This window comes from Lolium perenne, chromosome 7 (genome assembly GCF_019359855.2).
Source record: "Lolium perenne isolate Kyuss_39 chromosome 7, Kyuss_2.0, whole genome shotgun sequence".
Lineage (NCBI taxonomy): Eukaryota > Viridiplantae > Streptophyta > Magnoliopsida > Poales > Poaceae > Lolium > Lolium perenne.
The window spans coordinates 28092077-28099756 of record NC_067250.2 but is presented as its reverse complement, the minus strand read 5'-3'; the positions used below and the strand labels follow the sequence as shown (position 1 = coordinate 28099756).

The following is a 7680-nucleotide window of genomic DNA, read 5'->3' as shown; positions in this document are numbered from 1 at the left end:
CAGGGGCCTCGCGGTCCTCTAAATTAAGTGTGACATTAACCCTAACTAAACCATATATATATAACTAACCCATCCTAGCTAATCAAACCCTGGCTACTTAAGTAAAACACATAACCCCAAACTATACTAGATATAACCCGATCTAATAAAAACCCGATATATATATATATAGCTAGCTAGCAAACCCTATATTAATTAAACCCAATTAATATATATGGCCTATATCGATCATGTATATATGATCGAACATCCCTGAGATTCATTAATTAATTATATAATTAGCGCTGATAAATTAATTAACTTGAATATTGACAGGTTCTCGAATGAAAACACACACTTTGATTAAGTTGCCTCACAATATATGTATATATAATTAGTGTGCATGCATGAGAATGGCCTACCATGCATGCATATATTTATATTTATATATATATATATATGTATATATTTGAACGTTCTTGGCGATGTCAATAATCTCTCTCTCTCTATCTCTCTCTTTATCGATTAGTGGCCAGCAACGACACACACTATATGCTTGCACTTTATGCGCAAAGGCGGGTGCCTCTAATAGTGCATGTCTGTGCACACTCGATCGATCTAGCTAGAGTTTTGATTACTTGTGTAGCAAACTAATAAAAAAGTTGTATTTTAATTCACAACAAGTTATAATTAACCCTAACACATAAACCCTCTAAATAAACCATAAAACCCTATATAGCTAGCTATATGCCAACAACGACCCTTAATTGCGCATCAAGTAGGCTAGGGGTCCTCACGGTCCTCTAAATATATGTGCCATTAACCCTAAACCCTAAACTATATATAGAAAACTAACCTTAGCTAATCAAACCCTCGTTAAAACACATAACCCCAAGCTAATAACCCGATCTAATAAAAACTTGCTCTATATATAGCTAGTAAACCCTAGGTTAACCCCCAATTAATATATATGGCCTATATCGATCATATATATAGACATTATTGGGATTCATTAATTATATAATTAGTACTGATAATTAAATTAATTAACTTGAATTTTGACAAGGTCTGAAATGAAAACACACTTTAATTAATTTGCCTCACAATATATATATAATTAATATGCATGCATGGCCTAACCATGCTTGCATATATATATATATATATATATATATATATATATATATAGGTCTGCTATTCTCGAACCGGTTCGAGAATAACTATTCTCGAACCCTTTCTGAACTTCCGGGTGTTTTCCTAGTGAACTTCTCGACGGAATACCCGAATTGCATGTTCGTGCGGACAGTATTTTCATGATGATTTTCAAACCGCTTATCTGATTGATGCGTATAATATACCGTTGGATTCGTACGGAAATTTCGCAACTTTTTCGTGTTCATTGTTTTCCCAAATTCTGTATTGTTTAAAACTAATTTTAAATATACAAAACAACGTTTTCGCGGATTTCCCTCTTTTCGTGCAGTTTTGGGGGTTTAATTTTCAAACGGTTTATCAGATTTATGCTTATGATATGGCGTTGGAAAGCTGTTGACTAGGCGCAAATTGTTCATGTAGGATGTTTTTCCAAATTATTTACGGTTTAGGAGCAGATTTGAAAATACGTGATTCCGCTTTCCGATTTTCTCTGTTTTTCGTACTGTTTTTTGGAGCTTATTTTTGAACCACTTGTCGGAATGTTTCAAATGATATTGTGCTGAAAAGATATTTATTAGGCGCAACTTTTTCATGTTGAACTTTTGTCTAAATTCTAAATGGTTTAAGTTTAATTTCAGATATACGCAAAAGCGGAGATAACGCCGACATGAGAACTTTTTAAATTGGCTCATCCAAATTGATTAGGTGTGGCATTGCGGTGTTTTGGAGTATTAATAGAGTTATATGAGTCCTAATTGTACCTGGGGCAGATCGATTTGCTCAATAAGAGGTTGTACGAATGACTTCTACGCATATGATTTCCGCCCAGCAAAATAGAGTACACGAGCTGCTCTAATATAGAAGTGAACTTCTCGATATATGTTAGTGAACTTCCGGTCGCGGTATAAAAGTTTTAGGCATGCTCAAAATGTACTTCCTACATGTTCAAAGTGAACCTTCGCGCCGGTACAAAGTGAAGTTTGACAAAAGCAAATTTCCGGTATGTTCATATTGAACTTCCCCAATGTTCAAAGTTAATATTAATAAAATATAAATTTCTAGCTTGTTTCCCAATGTTGAACTAGTTAACTGTTGCAAGCTGGAACAATGAACTAGAAACTGCATGTAGTTCACTATACTTTGATGAAAAGTTCATTCTACGGAGTTTTTGGTTGTTCTGTTTTCCTTTACTATTTTGGAGGTTGTAATTATTTCAAATTATTTCACAGTGAATTGGTGACGTCTAAAGAGCGAACTTCCCACTAAAAAAATAATTTCTTTGTTTAATGCCAAAGCCACACGAGTGGTCTTTGCATCAAAGATGTATACACGTTCTTTCTTTTTTCCAACGGACCGCACAAGCCTAGGTGTACTGACAAAGACAAGTGAATGGTGTACTAACAATGATAAGTGAATGCATAGCATGTGCTGCAGCACATTTTACACAATTTTATAGAACAATTCGTACTGCTCAGCAATTGCACAAACACACCAACATGCTAAGAAACAAAATTTGTAAACTAGAAATCCAAATCATGCATAGCCAAGTAGGAATTCAAAACCACATGAACTGGCACTGCTCACTACATGCTCACTCAATGAACAACTTCCTATCGAAGAAATAAACTTTTTCACACGTGACTGAACATCTTCCTCACAAAGAAGTGTACTGCTCCCCTGGATGCATAATAGTGAACTTCACACAATTAATACAAGTCATCCACCCATCAGCGCAAGTATCAGAAGCGAACTTCACAAACAATCCATCTAGTAGACTCAAATAAAAATCCATCTTGTGGGAATAGTCTAAAATGAAGTATCAGGACACAAGAAATTCACAAATAGAGAAGTTAACTCCAAAAATTAGTATCAGTGAGCTTCACTGAGCCGGCGCCGTGCCCGTCCTGGCGATGCTCCTGTAACAGACGCCACCATGGCGCGACATTTGGGCTTGAAAACGCCATGGACAAGGAGTGACCGCTAAGCCGCATCTGCCTTGAAGAAGTAGTGTAGGGCTAGCAACACGTTTATGTCCTCGTCCTCTGCAACATTGCCTCATCAGGTTGGCTGTGATCAGGGAGTCCTTGTTGTATATGCATGAGATGCTCGGACGATGCGAGTGGGCTTCTCAAGTACATGGCATCAAATAAAAGAATTACTTAAATGCTGCACTTCGTTTTGGAAAGAAAAGATGCTGCAAAGCTATTGGAGTTCAGAGGAGGTAGCGTAACTATGACAAACAACAACCAACTGAACCGCACAATGGCTTACAGTGAACTGCAACAATGTCGCTGTATCAATATGAGAAGTGAACTTATATGCAAGCGAACTGTTCCCGCTGAAAACAACATCTATTCCTGCATTATAAAAACTATTGCATGATCATAAGATAAAACTACTGCATATACAAGAATCATACATCCCCGAGGCACAAATATTCTAGCAGTAATATATAAAATGAAAATAGCAGTAGATGTGAACTTCACGAATTAAGAGAAGTGAGCTTCACAGATTAGGAGAAGTGAGCTTCTCGGATTAGAAAAAGTGAGCTTCCCGGATTATAAGAAGTGAACTTAAAACTCAGAAAAGTTGGAATTATAATAAAGGCACATAGTTGACCAGTAGTTCATAGCCGTATCAAATTGTCATCTAGTAACACTCGTCTAGACTTCGATATCTTAATACAGTAGCGAACTATCAAAGATTGGGAATGCACTTCTTTTGTTTTCTACAACAAACTTTACAGTTTTGTTCATCGATGAAGTAAAATGTTTGACAGCAAGAAATAAACTTCTGGCGATGATGTGAACTTTTGATAAAAATTAGTTTAACTTCCCAGCGAAAAATATACAGCCTGAGCTAAAAGAGTGCACTCCCTTACATGTGAGTGTATGAAACTAATATTCATACCAACAGGTCCGCGAGAAAGCGACGGCTGTAATGCTTACCAGTTCGTATCAGCAACATTGCAGCAAGAGCACCCGACAGCTGTACTGCTTTGCATCCTGTCAAATGAATCTGCACGACCAATACCGAATAAGTGTACTGTATGTAATAGAGAATGTGAAGTTTCTAATTTTGATTTTACATGACCATGACCTTGAACTGAATTTCAGAAGAAATACTAAACAGAACTTCTGAAGAATACAAAACTGAACCTCGGGATTTTTGAAGCTAATAACCTATACTCTGTTGAACTTCTTTTTTTAAGCTAATAAGCTACTGTTGTTTAATAAGTGGACTTCCTTTTTATGGTAAACTAATTTATTTATTCAAGAAAGGGGAACATTCTCAGAGAGACAAAGGTGAACTTCAAAGCAATGTATCTTCTCTGTTTCGCTTTTGAACTAAAGCGTCAGTCAAAAAACGAACTCCAAGAAAATAACAAGTGAACTCACAATGGTGAACAATGAGAACTACCTTTCTTCCGTAGAAGGATCAACCTATGTCTCTATATCAAATACATACAGAAGAAAGGGACTGTCCCAAGAGGTGATTTAACTAACCAGTAAACTTCCATGGCGTCCATCTAGAACTACTTCTTTTTCATTTTTATGGGTGAGGTTGTTGCCTGTCAGATTTGTGTCCCAAATAACAGAACTTTTGAACCAAACACTGCAAGTATGATGTTTAAAAAATTTGTTACTCAATGACCAGATAAAAAACAAATGATTCTTTTTGCATGAATCATGGAATTGATGCGGCTCTATAATTATTTGTCTAGTGTTGGAATATGCCTACTATTGAGCACCATGTAAAGTGCCATGCTGCTTTCCTGTCGCCATTGACATGCTCCATATCAAGGTAAAGGGGCGACTAGGCGTACTAAAAAAATTTGTTGCCCATTCACATGAACCTAGAAACCATAGCTAGATAGTCGTCTGCCCCACGATCTCTCTCCATGAACTTTCACTGCTCATCAAGTGAACTTCAGATGTTCATTATCTAAACTTCACTACGTATCGATGTTTCCACAATATAAGTCTAACACCGTGTGATTCTAATATTTGAACAGTGTTCTGCCTGTTTATACGCACCTGCACTTCTAGGAAGGGGGTAGGACTCAGGCGTACGCAGGGGCGGCGCGCGAGCTCTGAGCACGGTGAACTCCCGATGGGGGCCCGGTGAACTTCCCGGATGAAATCACCTGAGGTAAAACATGAATAATTTGAGTGCTCATGCCCTGTGAAGGTGATTTTTTCGTACATAAGGAATAATAGATGAATTGGCACACACACATGACATCCTATAGCTTGTGAATACAGAATATCAGGACAGCTAGTAGAATAAAGATAGTTCAGCCATGCACACTACCAGATGACAAATTGCAGCGAGACAAACACAAGATGAACTTCTAGCATGAGACGAATTGGACTTCACTTTTTTAAAAGTTCAGAACTTCTGAATTATCTTGATGCTTACTACGATTTTTTTTACCAACTACCAACCAACCAGCAAATCAATCAAAGCAAAAAATACATAGCAGTAGCTCTTCACTGATTTTACTCTCTTTTAGTAGCCAATTAAATTTTCTAAACTGTAATAGAGTAGGCAACAAACTTAGAGATGCACTTCCTTTACACCAGGGATTGGATTTAGCAGCTTCAGGGAAAGATGGACTTCACATGTGTACAAATAGAACTCCTGCAAAATCAAAGTTTAAGAACTCTTAGTGAATTCATATGTGCCATAATTCTAACCTCTTTAAGCCTTTTCTATAGTAGTGAGGCTTTTGAAAGTACCTCTGATTGAGATGTAGAGGAGAACGGGCATCACTACAGTTAACAAGGAAATCAAGTAGGCACAATCATGCATTTCTAAATGACAATACCCTGCCTCTGTCCAGGCTCTACTCTTCATTAATTATAGAACTATTACTCCTAGTTGCACCTTGTACCTAGTGTTGGAATCCTCCTCAGATGATTCAAACTTCCAAGATTAAAAAAAGTGAACCTCTCTCGAATGAGTGAACATCCTAAAATGAACATGTACTGCATGTGGACATTTTCATAAACTGCAAATGCATATATTTCATATACAGTGGGTAAGCCATACCTTCTGTTTCGTTTCTTTTTCAATTAATCAATCCAAATGGAGCTCCAAGTTTTGTCATCACTCCCTGGAATAAAATGCAGATCATGCTTGTATCAATACAGTGCTAGGTATACATAATATAACAGAAGAATAGAAAAATGAATACAAAGATCACCCCAAGTTTCTACAGTCACTAGGTGCTCACTTCAATTACTTCAAAGTGAAATATGAAAGTAAGTAAACTTCTTGCGGCATATTTAGATAATTTTATGTCATGGTCGAACTGGACTTCCATGCTATAAAAAATGAACTAGCATTATTTTGGAGAAGTGTACTACCAAAAAAACTGAACTTGAAGTGGCGTGAATTTGTCAAAACTCATTGGGTGAACTTCCTATTGGAGACCAACTGAACTTAAGAATGATGACAAGCAAACTTTCGTTTTCTACAAATCTGGAGTTTATCTCAGTTAATATGAACTATGTAGCAATGAGAATATCAATCAAGCACAAATCTGAACTGTCGACGTACATAAAGTGAATTGAAATACACATGGGTGAGCTCAATAAAACAAACTCGCGAAAATAAACTTCACAAATAACGAATCGCTCTAGTTAAACTAGTGAACTTCCATGAGCTTCTACTGTTGCATGTCTCTTCACACTTTAACGAAACGCTGAAGCTTAACTAGTGAACTTCCTACTTTTCACTTTTAAATAGAACTTCTATTGCAGGTCAAATCAAAGTGGGTGTACACTGCACTGTTTCTCACATTCAGTATCCATCATAGTTTCATACCATTATATACATCCGTATATGCACTTGGTTTTATTAACAGACTTGTTTATACATACAGGGATTACATGTGTGTATGAAGCAACAGCATGCAAATGCTTGGAGACAAACAAACAAAGAAAAAGTAAATGACAAAAATGAGTTGGAGGACCGTGGGCTACCATGAATTGTAATTAACTCTAGTTTGCGTTGGACTTCTTTTAACTGCAGTCTATATTTTTTTAACTGGACTTGTCATATTTGTTAATGAGCTTCTAGCTCTGCCATAATGAAATCTCTGACAGCATATAACAATTTACTGAGAAAGAAAAACGAACACTTCTATTTCACATCAGTGGCATCACTAGTAAGTAGCAGCGACAGCAGTAGTTCATATCACCGTGGGAACAAGTTTGCTTGAGTAATGCACGAACCTGGTGCTAGAGGGAGTAATGCACTCCGTTGCATCATGAATAATCCATCAATCCGGGATCATCTAAACTAAGTAAACTTCATGAATAATCTATCTATCATGGATCATCTAAACTGTAGTATGACAAGTGAACTCCACGTAATAGGATGAACTGAACTTCAGAAAATGTAGAACTAAACCATGAGCAGCAGATGAACTAAGTTGCAGAATAATAGCAAAACTTAACACCAAATCGGGAAGTGAACTGCCAACTTGGGAATTCTCACGATGAGCTAGTGAACTGATGCATATGTCTAATCCTGATT

The 7680-nt window shown here is 36.9% G+C and overlaps 1 long non-coding RNA gene across 2 annotated transcripts; it reads right to left on the bottom strand.

Moving 5' to 3' along the window:
• Positions 1–2816: 2816 nt before the first annotated feature.
• On the bottom strand, positions 2817–6250 carry LOC127313546 (uncharacterized). Of its 2 annotated transcripts, XR_007859083.1 has the most exons (5): positions 5172–6250; positions 4641–4749; positions 4083–4152; positions 3406–3491; positions 2817–3258 (listed from the first exon to the last, which is right to left on the bottom strand). It is a non-coding gene; the product is annotated as an uncharacterized lncRNA (long non-coding RNA). The 2 variants fall into 2 exon arrangements; XR_007859084.1 differs by lacking the exon at positions 3406–3491.
• Positions 6251–7680: the final 1430 nt, after the last annotated feature.